Here is a 19,614-nt window from a genome sequence, read left to right as displayed (position 1 = left end):
GGCTTTGTGCCACGTTGCACTTAACCCGCTGCGCTACCACCCAACTCCCAGTAAATGAACATTTTTATAAGAGAAAAAGAACCAGAGCATTACCCCTTCAGGCATATGCAATATGCAACATGCAATGTGTAATATGCAATGCTAAGATTTAAACCTAGGGTCTCACACATGAAAATTATGCATTTACCCCCCTCAATTACCTCCTTGGCTGCCCCCTGAAGGTTTTTTGTTTGTTTGTTTTGTTTTTCCTCCAAGGTTATCACTGGTGCTCAGTGCCAGCATTATAATTCCATTGCTCCAGGTGGCCATCTCTTTTTCAATTGTTGTTATTGTTGTTGGATAAGAGAAATTGAGAGAGGAGGGAAAGACAGAGGGGGAAGAGAAAGCTATATACTTGCAGACCTGCTTCACTTGTGAAGCAACCCCCCTGCAGGTGGGGAGCTAGGATCCTTGCTCCAGTCTTTGCGCTTGGTACTATGTGTGCTTAACCTAGTGCACTACAGCCCGGCTCCCTTTTTGTTTTGTTTGTTTGTTTATTCATTCATTTATTTTATTTCCAGGGTTGTCACTGGGGCTCAGTGCCTGCACTACAAATCTACTGCTTCTGGAGGTCTTTTTTCCCCTTTTGTTGCCCTGTTATCATTGTTATTATTATTGTTGTTTTTGCTGTCATTGTTGTTGGAAATCAAGAGAGGACGAGAAGACAGAGAGGGGGAAAGAAAGACACCTGCAGACCTGCTTCACCGCTTGTGAAACGACACTCCTACCCCCCCCCCCCCCCCCCCGCCGCACGTGGGGAACCGGGGGCTTGAACCCGTATCCCTACTCCGGTCCTTGGACTTCGCACCACGTGCGCTTAACCTATGGTGCTACTGCTCAGCTCTTCAGTGCCCACACCACGAATCCACTGCTCCTGGAGGCCATTCCCCCCACTTTTGTTGCCCTTGTTCTAACCTTGTTGTGGTCATTATTGTTGTCGTTGATGTTATTCGTTCTTGGATAGGACAGAGAGAAATGGAGAGAGAAGGGGAAGACAGAGAGGGAGAGAGAAAGACACCTGCAGACCTGCTTCACCGCCTGTGAAGCGATTCCCCTGCAGGTGGGGAGCCTGGGGATCCAACTGAGATCTTTAGGCTGGTCCTTACGCTTTGCGTCAGCTTTGCGCTTAACCCGCTGCGCCACCGCCTGACCCCCCCCCCCCTTGTTTTGTTTTTAAATGAGAAAGAGACACAGAGAAAAAGGGAGAACCCTGAACACTGCTCAGTTTCAGTTTATGCTGGTGCTAAGTATTGAAACTGGGGCATCTGGGACTTTAGGTATGCAAGTCCTGTACTTTAATATGTTGCACTAACTCCCTGGTCCTGACTTCTTGTTCTTTTAAAATTCTATTTTAATATTTATTTATGAGAGAGACAGGAGACAAGAGAACCAAAGCACCACTCTGGCACAGGCAATGCCAGGGATTAAATTGGGACCTCATGCTTTAGAGTTCAAGGCTTCATCCACTACACCATCTCTGGGGTTTCAGATCTTTTTTTTCATAAAAACCACTAATTCCTTGCATAAAGAGCCCATCCTCAAGATTCAGTCACACCTTTGAAAGATCAGTACCCTCTAAAGCCATCCCCTTGGGGGTTAGACTTCATCATATAAGTAGGATGGGGAATAAATATTCACTCGGTTGCTCTGAACATGATCAACCTCTCACACAATGTCTGCTGAAGGTTTAACATCTCTGCAGTGTTTGCAGCTTACCACACTGAACGTGCCCAGTCTTGTCAGATCTTGGAAGCTAAGCAGGGTCGGGCCTGGTTAGTATGTGAATGTGGTGCGTTAATTAAAAGTTAGTTAGATTCCTCTCTGCAGGATGTTGGTTCTTTGCAACCTGTAGACCTATGTGCCCATAATATAGCAATGAGAGGTGTAGGGTTACTTTATGGCTCTCAAGAGATAGATTTGGCAGGAAAATGTTATTTGTGACTGTTCCCTCCAGTCCATCCACACCAGAATCAATCAGATGGCCCTGCCCAGCCCTAATGGAGAAGGAAATGTGGAGTGGAGGAATGAAGGGCTTCTGTGAGCAGGGAATGTCTCCACTTTCCTCTTGCTAACGTTGTACACAGGCAAACTTGTTTCCTCTTTTCCCAGTCTATCCCAGTACAGTTTATCTACATGTACCTTGGACATTAACCTTCCACTGTAATCCCTAAATTAGAGTTTAATCCTGTTCTTGTTCTCTGGAGTGTTTTACCTCCTGTCAGATGACCCTGTCTTGGCCCTTTTGTTGGCATGCCTTACAGCTTGACTGTTCTCTTCCTTGTCCTGTGCAGGCAGCCATTTCTCAGAAGTTGCCTAGCTGAGAGTGGTCTTAAAAGACACCCCCCCCAGCATGTTCCCAAGGTTTATGGCTGGTGGTAGCCATGGGATCTCCAACTGCATGCAAGAATAACCTGGAGAGACTTTGACAGCACAGGTCAGCATAATACCTGTAGCTGCCACTCAACTTTCCTATATTTCACAACATATGCTTTGATAACTTTCTCTTTGATTTTCACCAGTTTCGGGTGGAGTGAGTGTAAGAAATTTTAACTTCTTCAACAGGTTTCCTGGCAGTGTCAATACTGAAGATTGTGACAGGCCAATTGCTAGCAATTGCTAGAGTTTTGCTTTTTAGAAAGATCTGTTACCAGTAAAGCAATCTTCATCTGCTCCTAGGATGTACTCTGCAATACAGAAAAGGTAACCTCAAACCACCTTCCATTGCCCAAGAAGAGTGGGAGGAGAACCAAAAGGAACCAAGCTGAGAGAAGGGAAAGTGGCAGGGACTACAATGGCCGTAGTCTTAAGGCTTGAAGACTGATCCCAAGCATCCCATCTTTGTTGATAAAAATAAAATATATTTGTAAAAAAAAAAAAAAAAAAAGACACCCCCCCAAAAAAGTTTCTGTAATTAAACTTGGACTTATTAAAAGCAAGAATCACCCTTTCATTAGAATAAAGGCAGACATTGAACAAATCCTCAGGTAATTCTTGGAATTCTATCTCATTAAGGACAGTTTAATACAAATCAAACAGAAGACCTATAGGTGGAAGGGTGTGTGCTGGGAGGTGAAGGGGAGGGAGGTTTCGGGTGAAGAGGTAAAGGGTGTGAGATGACTTACCCAATAGAGTGAGGACCCAGGTTTGAGCATCCTGGTCACCATATGGTAGTACCTTCACAGGGAAGTCTCACGAGTGGTGGGATGGTGCTAAGGTATCTCTCCTTTTCTGTTTTCACCTCTATCTGGAAAAAAGAAAGAAAAAAAGAAAAGATTATAAAAAGAGCCTTGGGAGTCGGGCGGTAGCACAGCGGGTTAAACGCACATGGTGCAAAGCACAAGGACCGGCATCAGGATCCCCGTTTGAGCGCCCTGCTCCCCACCTGCAGGGGAGTTGCTTCACAGGCAGTGAAGCAGGTCTGCAGGTGTCTGTCTTTCTCTCCCCCTCTCTGCACCTCTCTCGCCCTCTTCCCCCACTTCCTACACTCTCTTAAAGGTTTTATTTTTTAAAAATATTTATTTATTCCCTTTTGTTGCCCTTGTTGTTTTATTGTTGTAGTTATTATTGTTGTTGATGTTGTCGATGTTGGATAGGACAGAGAGAAATGGAGAGAGGAGGGGGAAAACAGAGAGGGGGAGAGAAAGATAGACACCTGCAGACCTGCTTCACCGCCAGTGAAGCGACTTCCCTGCAGGTGAGGATCCAGGGGCTTGAACCGGGATCCTTACACCGGTGCTTAACCCGCTGCGCTACCATTATTTATTTATTAATAAGAAAGATAGGAAGAGAGAGAAAGAATCAGACATCATCCTGGTACATGTACTGCTTGGGATCAAACTCAGGACCTCATGCTTGAGAATCTGGTTTTTTATCCATTGTACACCTCCTGGATCACTCTTTCTCCCCCTTTCTTCTTGATTTTCTTCTATGTATACAATAAATAATAAGCTTTTAAAAGTTGTTAAAATAAAAATATGCCACAGCTAGTAATTGGCAAAAGCAAATTTAGAATCTGGTACTAATACCTATATTCTTTTCTAAAAAATGTATTTATTTACTTATTATTGTATAAACACAGAGATAGAGGAGATAGAGAGGGGAAGAGATAGAGAGACACCTGCAGTTCTGTTTCAACACTTGTGAAGCTTTCCCCCTGTAGGTGGGGACCAGGGGCTTGAACCTGGGTCCTTGCACACTGTAATGTGTGTGCTTAGCCAGATGCACCACCATCTGGCCGCTGGCCCTATATTCTCTCATTCACTGTTTTTATTGCTTTATGTTTAGTTAATATTTTGAATTTATTTTACTTATTATTGAAAAAGAAAGAAAAATATTTCTTTCTTTCTTTATTTATTTGAAAAGTAGGAAGAGAGAAGAGAACCAGATCATCACTCTGGTACATACACTACTGGGGATTGAATTTGTACCTCATGTTTGAGATCATCCAGCACTTTATTCACTATGTGACTTCCCAGATTGCTAAATTAATTACTCTGTTTATATTTATTTGCTTATATTTATTCATTTACCAGAGCATTGCCAACTGTGGTTTATGTTGGCTCGCTAAATTGAACCTGGGACCTCAGAGCCTCAGACATGATAATCTTTTGTATAACCATTATGCTACCTGCCTGCCTGGTACTAAATTTATTTATTTTTATTTATTTTTAAGATTTTATTTATTTATTAATGAGAAAAATCAGAGGAGAGAGAGAAAGAACCAGCTATCACTCTGGTACATGTGCTGCGGGGGATTGAACTTGGGACCTCATGCTTGAGAATACAGTACTTTATTCATTGCGCCACCTAGTGGACCACTTGAATTTATTTTATCTTATTTTATTTTTTAATTTTTTTAACATTTTTAAAATTAAAAAAAAATTTAAATTGTCTTTATTGGATAGAGACAGCCAGAAATTGAGAGGGTAGGGGAGATAGAGAGGGAGAGAGAAAGAGAGACACCTGCAGCCCTGCTTCACCACTTGCAAAGCTTTCCCCCTGCAGGTGGGAACCAGGAGCTTGAACCCGGGTCCCTGAGTGCTGTAACATGTGCACTCAAACAGGTGGGCCACCACCCGGCCCCCTGAATTTATTTTTAATACAGTGTCCTGCTCAGGATCAAACTCAGGGCCTCACACATGCAACACATGGCATCTCTACAATTGAGCCACCTCCCTGGCCCATGATTTTGAATTATAGAAAAAAAATTTAAAGTTTATTTACTTTAATGAAAGAGATAAAGAGAAACCAGAACACTGTTCAGCTCTGGTTTACATCTGCTCAGTGGATTGTGCTTGGGAGCCTCAGGTATGAAAGTTAAATTTATTTATTTATTTTTTACCAGAGCACTGCTCAGCTCTGGCTTAAGGTAGAACCTGGGATTTTGGAGCTTCAGGCATGCGAGTCTCTTTGCATAACCATTATACTATCTACCCTCCACCCTGAAAGTTAAATTTTTATAAAGCAATAAAGAATATATCCTGAGTCTTGATTTCTGCTGATTTGATAATGAACAACAGAATGGTATTATCTTACATGAAACATCGATATTATTAAATTGAACAGCAGCTAATATCGTATCATTAGACTTTTGACTTAGGAATTTGGAAAATTGGAGACCAAATAGGGTCCTGAACTGAGAGTTCAGAGCTCAGGATACTAGTTCCAACACAGAACTTTTCACATGACTATCAATGATTCCTCCAGTGTAAAATGAGAGACCTGGACTCCATCCTGCTGTCTGGCTAAGAGTCTCATAAAACAGAAAGGAGCAGCCCTCCCTGGGAGATACCAGCACTGTGACAGAAAAAAAGGAGTAGGGAGTTGGGCGGAAGCACAGTGGGTTAAGCACACGTGGCTCGAAGTGCAAAGACTGGCATAAGGATCCCGGTTCGAGCCCCTGGCTCTCCACCTGAAGGGAAGTAGCTTCACAGGCGACGAAGCAGGTCTGCAGGTGTCATATCTTTCTCTTCCCCTCCTCTTTTCATTTCTCTCTGTCCTAACAACAATAATAACTACAACTGGGAAATGTTATGCATGTACAAACTATTGTACTATTGTTGAATGTAAAACATTAGTTCCCCAATAAAGAAATAAAACAATAATAACTATAACAACAACAAAAATCAAGGGCAACAAAAGAGAAAATATATTAAAAAATAAAAATACATATTAAAAAAAAAGAAGAAGAAGAAGGAGCAAATAAATCCTGAAAGAGCCAGACACACTGGTGCCTCTTGAGTCACACATACCAAATTGAATTGAATAAATGAGTATCTGTTCCTTGCTTCTGATGTGTGAGGCTGTCAATTGGCAGTGGTGAGTATGCTTAGGTTTACAACAGGCGCTGTTGCCCCTACTAAAAATAGGCCACTGGTGTTAGAGCTGAGTCATTTTCATACATGAATATGTGGAGGGAAAAAGAGACAAAGGTCATGGAGGTTCTGTGAATTGTTTCCCTTCTGATGATATGCCGCACCTTATTCCCAACTGGACCCTGTTTTTCTGTCTTATTTCGGATTAGCTGTAGACCCTAAATAGAAAACATAGTCAACAGTCTATTATTATTGTGCCTTAGTGTGTTCATATCCTGCTGTCTGCGTGTGGACCGACTCTGTTCTCAGAGCTGACCTTTTGTACATTATGAGGAATAGAGATCAATGTTCACAACACATCTGTAGTTACATTTTAGTATTTGCAAAGTGATCAAACTTGCATAGTTTTTTTGAAATAGTCATTCATCTTCCTACTGATGTGGCAACCTGGGGCTAGGTTCCTGGCATTCTCCAAAGGTAGTAAATTTTTATTAAGACAAGATCCACTCTATGTCAAATTATATATATATATTTTTTTAAATTTTTTTTCCTCCAGGGTTATTGCTGGGCTCGGTGCCTGCACCATGAATCCACTGCTCCTGGAGGCCATTTTTTTCCCCTTTTGCTGCCCTTGTTGTTGTAGCCTCCTTGTGGTTATTATTATTGCCATCGTTGACGTTGTTTGTTGTTGGATAGGACAGAGAGAAATGGAGAGAGAAGGGGAAGACAGAGAGGGGGAGAGAAAGACAGACACCTGCAGACCTGCTTCACCGCCTGTGAAGCGACTCCCCTGCAAGTGGGGAGCCAGGGGCTCGAACCGGGATCCTTAAGCCGGTCCCTGCACTTTGCGCCACATGGGCTTAACCCACTACTCCACCACCCGACCCCCATCTATGTCAAATTATAATTTTGTCTTTCATTTTTATAAAGATTTACTGGGGTAGGGTAGATAGCCCAACTCCCTGCTCCTTCTTTCTGTCACAGTGCTGGTATCTCCCAGGGAGGGCTGCTCCTTTCTGTTTTATGAGACTCTTAGCCAGACAGCAGGATGGAGTCCAGGTCTCTCATTTTACACTGGAGGAATCATTGATAGTCATGTGAAAAGTTCTGTGTTGGAACTAGTATCCTGAGCTCTGAACTCTCAGTTCAGGACCCTATTTGGTCTCCAATTTTCCAAATTCCTAAATCAAAAGTCTAATGATATGATATTAGCTGGTGTTCAATTTAACAATATTGATGTTTCATGTAAGTTCATTATCAAATCAGCAGAAATCAAGACTCAGGATATATTATTTTTTTTATAATTTTTTTATATTTATTTTATTTATTTATTCCCTTTTGTTGCCCTTGTTGTTTTATTGTTGTAGTTATTATTGTTGTTGTCGTTGTTGGATAGGACAGAGAGAAATGGAGAGAGGGAGGGGAAGACAGAGAGGAGGAGAGAAAGATAGACACCTGCAGACCTGCTTCACCGCCTGTGAAGCGACTCCCCTGCAGGTGGGGAGCCGGGGTTCGAACCGGGATCCTTATGCCGGTCCTTGTGCTTTGCGCCACCTGCGCTTAGCCCGCTGCACTACAGCCCGACTCCCTCAGGATATATTCTTTATTGCTTTATAAAAATTTTAACTTTCAGGGCGGAGGGTAGATAGTATAATGGTTATGCAAAGAGACTCTCATGCCTGAAGCTCCAAAATCCCAGGTTCTACCTTAAGCCAGAGCTGAGCAGTGCTCTGGTAAAAAATAAATAAATAAATTTAACTTTCATACCTGAGGCTCCCAAGCACAATCCACTGAGCAGATGTAAACCAGAGCTGAACAGTGTTCTGGTTTCTCTTTATCTCTTTCATTAAAGTAAATAAACTTTAAATTTTTTTTCTATAATTCAAAATCATGGGCCAGGGAGGTGGCTCAATTGTAGAGATGCCATGTGCTGCATGTGTGAGGCCCTGAGTTTGATCCTGAGCAAGGACACTGTGTTAAAAATAAATTCAGGTGGTCCACTAGATGGCACATTGAATAAAGTACTGTATTCTGGTCCTTTTAATATTATTGGATAGAGACAGAGAGAAATTCAGAAGGAAGAGGGGGATATAGAGGAAGAGAGACAGAGAGACACTTGCAACATTGTTATGCCACAGTGAAGCTTTCTCCATGCAGGTGGGGGCAGGGGTTTGAACCCAGCTCCTTGTGCACTGGGATTTTATTTTATTATTATTATTACTTATAACACTACTCAGCTCTGGATTATTGTAGTGTTTGGGGCTTGAACCTGGGCCCTCAGAACCTCAAGCATGAAAGTCTTCTTGCTATCTCCCCACTCCTTGGGAAGGCACATGCTTTACCATGTGTGCAACCCAGTGAGTCTGGTCCCCACCTAACTGGGCAAGTTTTGGAGTTATAGTGTTTTCCTCTCACTTCTTCTCTTTCCTTTCTTCCCTCTTTCTCTCTTTCTTTTTTGCCCCCAGGGTTACAGCTGGGGCTCAGTCCCAACACTACAAATCTGCTGCTCTTGGCAGCCTCCCCCCCCTTTTTTTTTTGCTATTTTATTGGCTAGGACAGAGAGAACTTGGGAGGGGGAGATACAGAGGGAGAGAGGGAGATAAACACCCACAGACCTGCTTCATCACTTGTGAAATATCCCCTCTGCAGGTGGGGATTTTAGGGCTCGAACCCAAATCCTTGTGTGGGTCCTTGTGTCTAGTATTTTGTGCACTTAACTGGGTGCACCATTGCCTGGTCCCATTGCCTGGTCCCCAATCTCTTTCTTTCTATCTGAAAGAAATCTGCCCATAGCAGTGAAGCCCCAGCCTACACTTCCCCTCCCCTGCTATGAGGTGTTTTGAATGATGACAGTAGCTTTGAAGGTCCTACTCCTCTCTCTTCTTTGGTAAGAAAAGATGCTGCCCTGAAGACCTGGGAACTCAGATGGGGTAGATGATGGCAGCAGGTGTCTCTCATGTCATTGAAGCAGAAAGGTCACTACCAGACAGACTTCAGACATATATCACATAATGTTAGAGGCTGAGTTTGGCTGGGAAGGATTATAAAAAAAAAAAAAAAAAAAGATCCTGAGTTCCAATAACTTCAACCTTCAGCTTAGAGGACCAGCTGAACTTCCAGAAGCCAGGCAAATAAGAAGGAGCGCAAAGGGGGGCTGGTGGTGGCACACCTGGTTAAGTGTGCACATTCTAATGTGCAAGGACCCAATTCAAGCCCTCAGTCCCCACCTGTAAGCAAAAAGCTTCACAAGTGGTGAAGCAAGGCTGCAGATGTCTCTCTGTCTCTCTCCCTTTCTATCTCTCCCTTCCTCTCAATTTCTGGCTGTCTCTATCTGATAAATAAAGATAATAAAAATTAAAAAAAAAAAAGAAAGAGCAAAGGACAGAGAATAAAGATCACTGTATGGATTCAAAAACCCCACAAACCTCTCTTCACTGCTACTAAGTGGCAGAATACACACTTTCCTCCCATGCTTTAAATACCCTTCAAATAAAAAAAAAAATTATTTTGCAGCCTGGGTGGTGATGCAATGGATACTTTGGACTCTCAAGCATGAGGTCCTCAGTTCAATCCCTGGCATCACACATGCCAGAGTGATGCTCTGGTTCTCTCTCTCCCCTCCCCCATTTTCATTAATAAATCAAACTTTTTAAATGATTTATTTTTATTTATTTTATATTATATAGTCTTCCACTAAAAGAGAGAGAGAGAGAAGCTATGGATCCACTCCAGCACAAAAGGCATCAGTAGCCTCAGGGATGAGAGTCCCCAACTCTCCCAGTTTAGCTATCTTCCCAATCACACACTCTAAATGTATTTTCACATAGAGACAGAGAGATGGGAGAAAGAGAGAGAGAAAGAGACCACAGCACCTAAGCTTCCTTCAAAGCGGTAGAGGCCAAGTTTGAACCTGGAGTTATGCAGAAAAGCAGCACACTATCCAAGTGAGCTATTTCACAGCCCCACTAAATATTTTTAACGGGAAAACAGGAAGGAGTTGGAGAGGTTAGCTCAAAGACTTAGCATGCTTATCTAAGAGAGACTGCACATGACTGTTTCAATAATTTCATTAGGCCAAGCTTTCCTTTGAAGTAGTTCTGTTCTGTGACTGAAGTCTCAGGAAGTAGGCCAGATTGAGTTTAGACAAAACAAATAAATCATATTTCTCTGTTTACCCGAATCTTGCTGTGAATTAACTCTTAAACCAAACCTCCATGGAGATACCTTCCTTTTTTTCTTTTTTTTTTCTTTTTTTTTTTTTTGCCTCCAGAGTTATTGCTGGGGCTCGGTGCCTGCACTACACGAATCCACTACTCCTGGAGGCCATTTTTCCCATTTTGTTGCCCTTGTTATTACCCTTGTAGTAGTTATTATTGTTGTCATTGCTGTTGTTGTCTTTGGATAGGACAGAGAGAAATCGAGAGAGAGGGGAGACGGGGAGAGAAAGACAGACACCCGCAGACCTTCTTCACTGCCGGTGAAGCGACCCCCCTGCAGGTGGGGAGCCGGGGGCTCTAACCGGGATCCTTACACTAGTTCTTGTGCTTTGCGCATGTGCGCTTAACCTGTTGTGCTGCTGCTGGGCCTCCGAGATACTTTCCGTTTAGAAAAATTGTCTAGGAGGCTTCACCTAAATAACTTCCAGAGTTAAAGTTCTTTCTTCTTTACCACCTTTTCAGCTTGTAGATGTTTCGAGTCTGTCTACACACACACACACACACACACACACACACACACACGTATACATATGTATTTTAATTTTGAACAGAGACAAAGAGAAATTGAGAAGGAAAAGGGACATAGAGGGCGAGAGGAAGAGAGGGAGAGAGAACTATAGCACTGATTCGAAGCTCATAAAACATTTCCACTTTCAGGGACACAAAGTGCTTGAACCCAGGCCCTTGACCATCTAACTTGTGCATGCTACTGGGTGCACCAGCCCTGGTCCTGGTGTTTAGATTTTCATATGGTGTGCGCTTCCCAGTTTACTTGTCTTGAAGGGAAGTATTGTGCTTGATTCATATTTCCTTGTCCTTGCACCTTCACCTTGGACCCAGCACCGAACAGACAGCAACTGTTGGCTAAATGACATTGAGTTTTTATATTATTGTTGATTTTATTTATTTATTGGATAGAGACAGCCAGAAATCGAGAGGGAGAGAGTTGGATAGACCCTGCAGCATTGCTTTGCCACTTGCAAAGTTTTCCCCCTACAGGTAGGGACTGGGAGCTTGAACCCTGGTCCTTAAGCATTGTAACATACATATGCTCTCAAGCAGGTGTGTGCCACCACCTGGCCCACACTGAGATGTTTTCTTTTTCTTTCTTTTTTTTTTTTTTGCTACGGGTCTGCTAAAATTGTATAGCGAGTTAAACAAAGCTTCTTTGTCCTGTGTAACTCTCTGAGGTGTTTTTTCCCCCTTTTTATTCTCCCTTCCTTCATCGCTCCCTTCTTTCCTATTTTATTTGATAGGACAGAGAAAAATTGAGAGGCAAGGGTAATATAAGGAGGGGGAGAAAAATATGAAGCTGCAGGTGGGGAGTGGGGACTCAAACCCAGGTAATGCATGGTAATGTGTGTGCTCAACTGGGTGCAGCACCCTCTGGCTCCCTACACTGAATTCTTTTTTTTTTTTTTTTAAGATTTTATTTATTTATTAATGAGAAAGATAGGAGGAGAGAGAAAGAACCAGACATCACTCTGGCACATGTGCTGCCGGGGATTGAACCCAGGGCCTCATGCTTGAGAGTCCAAAGCCTTATCACTGCGCCACCTCCCGGACCACCCTACGCTGAATTCTTAAAGATGGTGAATGTTTTGAGTAATTGAGATCTTCCCTCCAAATTGTATATGCATATAACTGGAATTTGGAAATGCTAAACATCTTCTTCTTTTTTGTTATTACCAGAGCTTCCAGTGCTCTGGGCTGGCTTTTTCAGACAGAGTGAGACAGAGGCAGAGAGATAAAGAAATGGAAAGATACCACAGCACTGAAATATTTTCCAGGACAGTGGGGGATGGGCTGGAACCTGGGTGGTGACTATGGCAGGTGCTCTATCCAAGTGAGCTATTTTGTTGACCCTGACAGTTGCTTCTCTTTAACTGTTTTTGAGCACACGTGTGAAAAAGTGTGTCAAAATTAATTCCTAAACTAGAATGGATTTTCAATGTCATTCCCATTGAAATCTATTTAAGAGACTTTTTTTTTTTTTTGGAAATGAGCTCTGCAGTCTGAGGGTTCCTAAAAATTTGAATCCAGGGGGTCGGGCGGTGGCGCAGTGGGTTAAGCGCATGTGGCGCAAAGCGCAGGGACTGGCGTAAGGATCCCGGTTCAAGCCCCCGGCTCCCCACCTGCAAGGGAGTCGCTTCACAGGCGGTGAAGCAGGTCTGCAGGTGTCTATCTTTCTCTCCCCTTCTCTGTCTTCCCCTCCTCTCTCCATTTCTCTCTGTCCTATCCAACAACGAATTGCGTCAACAAGGGCAATAATAATAGCCACAACGAAGCTACAACAAGGGCAACAAAAGGGGGAAAAAATGGCCTCCAGGAGCGGTGGATTCATGGTGCAGGCACCAAGCCCAGCAATAACCCTGGAGGAGGGAAAAAAAAAAAAACTCACAGGAAGCCAGAAATCAGGAAAGCAATATTAGAAGACATAGTTCTTGAAAAATGTACTACTGGCACAACTAATCTAAACCAAAAAAAAAAAAAATTTGAATCCATACTATACTTTGTTCAATTTACTTCGGGGACTAAAATGAAGTAGGGTGAATGTTCAAATCTTTCACTAAAGAGTTTCACTGGATTTTCATTTACTCCAGAAAAGACAGGTGCCTTGCGCTGCTTCCTCTCACATGGACAGCAACAAAAACTTCCTGGTAAACAGATTTATTATTTATTTATTTATTTAATTTACTATAATTTTGACACCACCAGGTTATTGCTGGGGCTCAGTGCCTACATAACTTTACTGCTTCATGTTGTCATTTTTTTCTTTATTTTTCTTTTTTCTGTTTTGACAGATGGTGAAGATCTACAGCCAGAGACAGCCAGAGAAAAGGAGAGACACTTGCAGCACCGTTCCACGCTCATGAAGTTTCCTGACTGCGGGAGGGGACCAGGGTCTTGCATCTGGCTCATGCACATAGTAGAAAGCATATGTGCACTATTAGGTGAGCTACCACCTAATAGTGATACCTGGGGGATATGGTGATTTTTAAAAATAGATTTTATTTTATTATATTTTACTGAATAAAGTGATACAGAGAAAGACACAAAGAACAAGACCGGAGCACTGCTCAGCTCTGGCTTATGGTGGGGCTGGGGATTGAATTTGGGACCTCAGAGCTTCAGGGATAAGAGCCTGTTTGCATAACCATTATGCTATCTCCTCAGCCCTGATAAGGTGATTTTAAAAAAAGATTTCATTTATTTATTAATGAGAGACATAGGAGGAGAAAGAGAATCAGAGCATCACTCTAGTACATGTGCTTCTGGGGATTGAACTTGGGACCTGATGCTTGAGAGTTCAGTGCTTTATTCACTGTGTTACCTCCTGGACCACATCTCTGTTTTCAACACGGTATTCTTGAACATATTGATTCCACCACTCTAGGACAACTTTTTTCAGCAGGTGGGCAGGGAGGGAGAGAGGGAGGGAGGGAGGGAAAGAGAGAGAGGGGGGAGAGGGAGAGGGAGAGGGGGAGAGAGAGAGAGACAGACAGACAGACAGACATCTGCCTCTCATATAGTATGCTACATGAGATTAATGGATTACTGGGTTAAGTGCATGGCAGGCTGGCATCCTACTAGGTGAGCTATCTCATCAACTTCCCTTTTTTAAAAGCAACCCACTGTTTTGAAATAATTTAACTAAACTTCACTCTGTCTTTAATTTACAGAGTGAAGTTTAGTTCTATGTGTAAAAAGTATACTGAGAGGTGAGTGATGGAGTGACTTTTCGTCCACTCACCCCAGGTCAAAGAAAATAGAACCAAGGGGTTGGGCGGTAGCTCAGTGGATTAAGCACACATGGCGTCAAGTGCAAGAACCTGCCTAAGTATCCCAGTTTGAGCCCCCAGCTCCCCACCTGCAGGGGAGTCGCTTCACAGGTGGTGAAGCAGGTCTGCAGGTGTCTGTCTTTCTTTCCCCCCTCTGTCTTCCTCTCCTCTCTCCATGTCACTCTGTCCTATCCAACAATAATAACAATAAAAATAATAATAACCACAACAACAATAAAACAAGGGCAACAAAAGGGAAAAAATAGCTTCCAGGAGCAGTGGATTTGGGCACTGAGCCCCAGCAATAACCCTGGAGGCAAAGAATAAAGAAAAAGAAAAAGAAAAAGAAAAAGAAAATAGAACCAAACAAAAACTTGACAAATATCCTTTGGACCCATCAAAGCAACTTCTTGCTCTAGCCATATTTTCAGCCTCCTTATCTCAGAAGTAATTTCTGATAGTCCAAAAGTCTAGACACCTAGGAGGGAAATAGCCACTCTACTGTCCAGAGACCTTTGTGCAACTTCAGCCTGAATACATTTACTCATCTAGTCCTGACACCTTTATGAAAAGGCTTTCCAAAGACAAACTGGAGACTTAGAAAAGTCCTCTGGCACTGTGTAAGAAATGCCCAAATCCATAGCCAGACTGTCTCCCCAACACAATCCCTAGCTTGTATGGGGTGATGAAATAATTTCTCCTTTCATTCTTCTCTAAGTAGGGGTGGGTACACACTGGGAGCCCTCTTTTCTCTTGCGTTGTCAGAGACCCTCTCTCTTCATATAGGAAAATGGAGTTTGTGAAATTTGAGAATTTTATTCACACAGAAATAACTGTGAGTTCCAGAAGGCTAGACAAACAACAGGACTAGTAATTTCAGTCTTCTACTGATTATAGTTATTGTGCTTAGGAAGAAACCTCTCCCTTCCTGCTTCCATCAGCTCCTCCCCTCTGCTGCTCTCATTACCATCCCCACAATTTTTTTTGCAAGGGCCAAGGATCTCTTAAAATGGAATTTCCTTCCTTTTAGGAATCAAGAGTAAACATTTCTTATAAAATTCACAACAAGAGCTATTTCCCTGAATGACTCTTTGTCTTTAATAATCACTTTTGCCCTTGAGGTTAAAGACGGGTGCTGGGAATTTTCTTTTTCTTTTTAAAAGATTATAAAAGTTATTTATTGAGAATTTATTTTTTTAAATTATCTCTATTTATTTGTTGGCTAGAAATGGCCAGAAATCGAGAAGGGGGGTAGATAGAGAGGGAGAAACAGAGAGACACCTACCTGCAGCACTGCTTCACTACTGGCGAAGCCTTGCCCCTGCAGGTGGGAATTGGGGACTTGAACATGGGTCTTTGTGCCATTGTAATATGTGCACTCAACCAGTTGTGCTACCACCCGGTCCCTAAAGATTTTTAAAAAATATATATTTATTCCCTTTTGTTGCCCTAGTTGTTTTATTGTTGTAGTTATTATTGATGTCATTGTTGTTGGATAGGACAGAGAGAAATGGAGAGAGGAGGGGAAGACAGAGAGGGAGAGAGGAAGACACCTGTTGATCTGCTTCACAGCTTGTGAAGGGACTCCTCTGCAAGTGAGGAGCCGGGGGCTCGAACAAGGATCCATACACTGGTCCTTGTGTTTTGCGCCATGTGCGCTTAATTTGCAGAGCTACTGGCAGCCCCCCTCTCCCCTTTTTATTTTCAGTGTAAAAGAGTGAGGGAGAAAGGGGAAGGGAGGGGAGGAGAGGGGAGGGGAGGAGAGGAAAAGAGAGGAGAAGAGAGGAGAAGAGAGGAGAGGAGAGGAGAAGAGGGAGAGGAGAGGAGAGGAGAGGAGAGGAGAGGAGAGGAGAGGAGAGGAGAGGAGAGGAGAGGAGAGGAGAGGAGAGGAGAGGAGAGGAGAGGAGAGGAGAATGCCACATTACTGGTCGCCCATTTGTGAAGCTTCCCTTGTGCCTGGCACTCCCATGTGGTACCAGGGGCTTTAGTATCAGTCCTCTTGATTGTTAAAGGGTGCTCTCTACTAGACTAGGTGAGCTAGCTCCTGATTCTTCAAGCTCACAGTTCTTTTTCTTTCCTTAAAAAATAATTTATTTGGGAGTTGGGTGGTAGCTCAGTGGGTTAACCACAGGTGGTGCAAAGCGCAAGGACCGGCTTAAGGATCCTGGTTCGAGCCCCTGGCTCCCCACCTGCAGGGGAGTCGCTTCACAGGCAGTGAAGCAGGTCTGCAGGTGTCTATCTTTCTCTCCCCCTCTCTGTCTTCCCCTCTTCTCTCCATTTCTCTGTCCTATCCAACAACGATGATAACAATAACAACAACAATAAAAAACAAGGGCAACAAAAGGGAATATAACTAAATATAAAAAAGTAATTATTTATTTATGGGGGATGGGCAGTGACACACCTGGTAGAGCACCCATGTTACAATGCAGAAGGACCCCACTTGAAGCCCCCAGTCCCCAACTTCAGTGAGGAAGCTTCACAGTGAAGTAGTGCTGCAGGTTTCTCTCTCTCTCTTTCCATTTCTCTCTCTCTCTCTCATCTCCTTTCCCCTATCAATTTTTCTCTATCTACACCAATAAATAGATAAATAGGGGCCTGGGCAGTAGCACAGCGGGTTAAGCACAGGTGGCATGAAGCACAAGGACAGGTGTAAGGATCCCGGTTTGAGCCCCCAGCTCCCCATCTACAGGGAGGTTGGTTCGCAAGCGGTGAAGCAAATCAGCAGGTGTCTTTCTCTTCTCCTCTCTGTCTTCCCCTCCTCTCTCGGTTTCTCTCTGTCCTATCCAACAACAACAGCTATAACAACAATAACAACCACAATAAGGGCAACAAAAATGGAATAAATAGCCTCCAGGAGCTGTGGATTCATAGTGCTGGCACTGAGCCCCAGTGATAACCCTGGAGTAAAAAAAAAAAAAAAAGATAAATAAAAATAAAGATTACTTATGTGGTATATATTTAAAGAGAGAATGAGGGAGCCAGAGCATCACACTGGCATATGAAATGCTGGGGTCTTCAAGACCTTATCCTTGAGTATTCAGTGCCACCTCCCATGTAGAAACTCAATAATTATTTGGCTGTTTGTTCCTGGCTTAAGCAGTTCAGAGTAACTATTCCACACTAGAACACAAGGTTCTTAATTAAAAAGTTATATTCAGGGCTGGGTGGTGGCGCACCTGGTTGAGTACACATGTTACAATGTGCAAGGTACATTGAGCCCCCAGTCCCCACCTGCAGGGGGAAAGCTTCACAACTGGTGAAACAGTGCTGCAGGTATCTCTGTCTTTCATCCTCTCTATCCCTCCCTTCCCTCTCAATTTCTGACTGACTCTATCCAATAAATAAATACATATAATAAAATTTTTTTAAAAGTTATATTCTGGGGTTGTAGGGGTAAAGATTTGCATGCAAGATTTGATTCCTGGCATCATCAGTAGCCATAGCTGAGCAGTGCTCTGGTAAAAACAAAAAACAAAAAGGTTTCTTTGTGGGGCCAATCAGTGGCACACTCTGTTAGGTGCACAAGGCACTATGTAGGAGGACCTGGGTTCAAGTCCCCAATCCCCACTTGTATGGAGGATGCTTCACAAGTGGTGAAGCAGGTCTGTAGCAGGTCTGTTTATCTTTCTCTCTCCCTCTCTCTCCTCTCTTCCCTCCCCTCTCCATTTCTCTCTGTCCTATTGAATAAAAATAAAAATAAAAAGGAAAAGAAAAAAAGGAAAAATGAAAATGGCCACCAGGAGCCTTGGATTCGTAGTGCAGGCACTGAATCCCAGTGAGAATCCTGAAGAAAAAAAAGGTTTTCTTTGTAATCTATCATACTAGTGGAGCTATGTTATTCCATTCAATGGAATTCAATTCATTCCATTCAATAAGTCGCTACAACCTGACATTTTATTTCATGTATTATTATTATTCTTTTTAAAAGTTATTATTATTTTTAAAGATTTTATTTATTTATGAGAAAAGAGGAGTGAGAAAGAACCAGACATCACTCTGGACATGTGCTGCCGGGGATCAAACTCGGGACTTCATGCTTGAGAATCCAAAGCCTTATCACTGTGCCGCCTCCCGGATCACTATTATTATTTTTTAAAATATTTATTTATTTTCCCTTTTGTTGCCCTTGTTGTTTTATTGTTGTAGTTATTATTGATGTCGTCGTTGTTGGATACGACAGAGAGAAATGGAGAGAGGAGGAGAAGACAGAGAGGGGGAGAGGCAGACAGACATCTGCAGACCTGCTTCACTGCCTGTGAAGCAGCTCCCCTGCAGGTGGAGAGCCAGGGCTTGAACTGGGATCCTTCTGCTGGTCCTTGTGCTTTGCGCCATGTGCGCTTAGCCCGCTGAGCTACCGCCCAACTTCCTCATGTATTATTTTTAACAACATTACAGACATATAACTCATATACTCTACAATCACCTATTTTTTTTTTTTAACATGATGTCAAGGAATACTAAGTTCTCCTGCATGGGAATATGGTCAAGTAGCTTCTGTGGCCCAGGCCTTTATTTATCATTACCGTCATTATTATTAAAGACACCATAGAACCATTCCACTACCCAGAAAGTTCCTCTAGTGCCACATATGGTGTCTCCATGTGGTGTCAGGGTTAGAACCCAGGGAGAGCCTCATGTACAGGAAAGTCTGTGCTCTACAGGGTGAGATATCTCCCAGTCCCACTCACCTAGTTAACGTGTATAATGTGAGTATTTTCAGAGATGTGTACCTGCCACTGCAATCAAGATTAAGGTATTTTCTTGGCGCTGGGTAGTAGCACACCTGGTGAAGTGACATTATAGCATACCCAAGTTACCTGGAGTTTGACCCTCCACTCACAGCCCACAGGTGAGAAGTTTCACAAGTGGTAAAGCAGGTCTGCAGGTGTCTATCTTTGTCTCCCCTGCCCTCTCAATTTCTCTCTGTCCTATCAAGTATAATAATAAGAAAAACAAGACAAAACACGGAGAAATGGCCACTGGGAGTGGTAGGTCATAATGCTGGCACAGCCCAATGATAATGCTGGTGGCAATATATACATATGTATTTTTTTCTCATTCCTCCCCCAAAGAAAATTCCATACTCGGAGGGCCGTCATAGCTCAGTGAGTTAAGTGCACATGGTTCAAATCGCTAGGATCAGAGCAAGGATCCTAGCTGGAGCCCCCAGCTCCCAACCTGCAGGGGTGTTGCTTCACAAGTGGTGAAGCAGGTCTGCAGGTGTCTTTCTCTTCCCCTGTCTTTCCCCTCTTCTCTCGA

At 43.1% G+C, this 19,614-nt stretch overlaps 1 non-coding gene across 1 annotated transcript; it reads left to right on the top strand.

Moving 5' to 3' along the window:
• The first annotated feature begins 2,385 nt into the window (after window positions 1-2,385).
• On the top strand, window positions 2,386-2,516 carry LOC132542315 (small nucleolar RNA SNORA44). The gene has a single exon (XR_009553403.1). It is a non-coding gene; the product is annotated as a small nucleolar RNA SNORA44 (small nucleolar RNA).
• Window positions 2,517-19,614: the final 17,098 nt, after the last annotated feature.

This window comes from Erinaceus europaeus, chromosome 12, assembly GCF_950295315.1.
Source record: "Erinaceus europaeus chromosome 12, mEriEur2.1, whole genome shotgun sequence".
Taxonomy (NCBI): Eukaryota; Metazoa; Chordata; class Mammalia; order Eulipotyphla; family Erinaceidae; genus Erinaceus; species Erinaceus europaeus.
The sequence above is the reverse complement of the archived record's forward strand: the minus strand, read 5'-3'. Positions and strand labels throughout refer to the sequence as shown.